Source organism: Nicotiana tabacum, chromosome 7 (assembly GCF_000715075.1).
Source record: "Nicotiana tabacum cultivar K326 chromosome 7, ASM71507v2, whole genome shotgun sequence".
Lineage (NCBI taxonomy): Eukaryota > Viridiplantae > Streptophyta > Magnoliopsida > Solanales > Solanaceae > Nicotiana > Nicotiana tabacum.
Window position 1 is genome coordinate 52593914 of NC_134086.1, and position 2460 is coordinate 52596373.

The following is a 2460-nucleotide window of genomic DNA, read 5'->3' on the forward strand; positions in this document are numbered from 1 at the left end:
GGAGGTCGCTTCTTCCTTATGACTTGATTTTTTTCTTGCTCAGGCACTACTTCTACTATCGTCTCTTGTGACATCTCAGTCTTTTTTGCAACCTCTTTTTCTTTGCTGGTGTTCTTTTGTGTATTTTGTATCGTCACCTTAGTTAACCCTGTTGAATCATCTATCTCAATGGGTACTGGCACAAGTGTTTCAGTAGGTCGGCTTTCACGAGCCATTTCTTGCTCTAGATCTAGGTCTCTACCATTTCGTAGACTCACTGCCATAAGTTGTTACGGGCCCTGCTCTATTGGATTGATTTATGTGTCTGCAGGAAACGTTCCTTGGGGACGATTATTTAAAGCCATTGAAATCTGTCCTAGTTGAACCTCAATACCCTTTATTGCTGATTCATGTGAGTCTACTCTCTCAATTAATTTTTCAGTGATCCCAATCATTTTCTACAACATTCTGTAACTGTTATTCAGCATTCCCTTAAGTTTAGCAAACCCATCATCTTGTCTCAGAATTTGTTGTTGTTGTGGTTGTTGATAATCCAACTGCTGATTTTGTTGGTTGTAACCATGTTGCCTTTGGTAAGGCACTACTTGACCCTGTGGTCACATAGCTCTAGGAATGTTGTTGTTGTTGTACTGCTGCTGTACTAGTCTATATTGTTAATTCTGTTATCCCCAATTCTGACCACCTTGCCTATGTCCCCCATAGTTGGCCACATAGTTCATATTTTCCTGATATTGGTGGTTTTCACCTTCCGCACTCCACGAGAAAACATATGGTTGGTTAATTAATGGTGTACATAAGCTCTCATTAGTTGCATCAACTGTGTGTACCTGCTGCTTCTGGCCTCACTCATTTATCTTTTTGGAGAGGATACCCATTTGCGTCACTAGAGTGGCCATATTTTCAGCTATGGAGTTATTTGGGTCCAAAGCTACTGAATGAACTACATGAGTGATTGTAGAGTCTCTTGTCATCCATCCTGAGTTTTGGGCCATCTTATCAAGTAGGATCTTACTTTCTCTGAACATTTTGCTAAAAAATGCTCCACCTGCTGAAGCATCAACATTGGCCTTTAAGCTGTCTGCCAATACCATGTAAAACCTCTGCCCCAATATCTGCTCCGGAATGCCATGATATGGGCACCTAACCAACATACCCTTGAACCTCTCCCACGTTTCTTGTAATGTTTCTATTGGTTTCTTCCTGAAGCTCAATATCTCATCAATTTGTTTAGTAGTCTTATTGGATGGGTAGAACTTCTTCACAAATTACTTGACTAATTCCTCCCAAGTAGTGATGGAGTTTATGGGGGTGAATTAAGCCAAGTTTGAGCCTCTCCCGTCACCAAGAATGGAAGCAACAACAGCTTTATTGCTTCCAGTGTCACATTAGGTTGCCTTTGCGTGACACATATCGACATGAAATTCTTTAGATGTTGTTGAAGATCTTCAACGTATGACCCTGAGAACAATCCCTTGTTTTGCAACAAGTGTAGCATGTTGTTTGTGATTTGAAATGATTCTGCTTGTATATGAGGGATTGCAATTACGGTTACTAGGTTGTCGGTGGTGGGTTGTGCCCAATCATACAATGTTGCTTCTAGCATAAGAGGCACCACACCCTGATTGTTCGGGTCATTCACGTTATTTCTGTTGTTTGGATTATCTACTCCGTCTTCCATGTCTAGTTTGATTTGTTCTGTTGAGTTCTGTTGTTGTTTGCCATTCTTGTTTGCACGATTCAATGCCTTCAAAACTTTCTCAGGATCTGATAATGCTTCGAACAACTCACCAGTTCTTGAGGAGTTTCTAGGCATCCACCTATAATACCCAAGACTACAAACGTTAGGATTTCAATATATTTAGTTTAAATTGAAGAAAATTGACTACACTAAGAATTCTAGCACTTCTTTTAGCTGCAATTAATAACACTGTTAATTCCTAGCAACGACGTCAAAATTTGATCACGCCCAACTATGTATTATAAAAAGGACTTAGCGGTCATTGCAAATATATTCCGATTAATAAGTCCGGAGTCGAATCCCACAGGGAATTTAACCAATTAACCTCAGCTTCTAGACTCGCACAAATTCACGCAATCAATCTTCAGAAATATTTGAGTAACAACTTGGATGTTTACTAACTAAATATTACGTAATAAAAATGCAATAAATAAGAACTAACTACGAACGGGTTGTAGGCAATAATTGGAATGATCTAAGGTTCCGATTTCCCCTATTGACGGAATCCTTTTCGCTACGTTTTCTATAAATTTGCCTAAGTCTTCTCTATCAATCATGAGCACTCTGACTGTCGTAACTCTCCCCCGAGTAATTACCACAATATACTAGACATATTCTCCCGAATTACACTAGCTAGCTTTAAGTATAACTCACTCAGATTGCACTAAGGTTTCGGTATCTCTAATCCCACCTTTAAACCCGTTGTATTGATCCCTTATATA

General features: G+C 39.4%; 1 non-coding gene across 1 annotated transcript; it reads left to right on the plus strand.

The window, feature by feature from the left end:
* The first annotated feature begins 1122 nt into the window (after window positions 1-1122).
* On the plus strand, window positions 1123-1229 carry LOC142162528 (small nucleolar RNA R71). Its single transcript, XR_012693778.1, has one exon. It is a non-coding gene; the product is annotated as a small nucleolar RNA R71 (small nucleolar RNA).
* Window positions 1230-2460: the final 1231 nt, after the last annotated feature.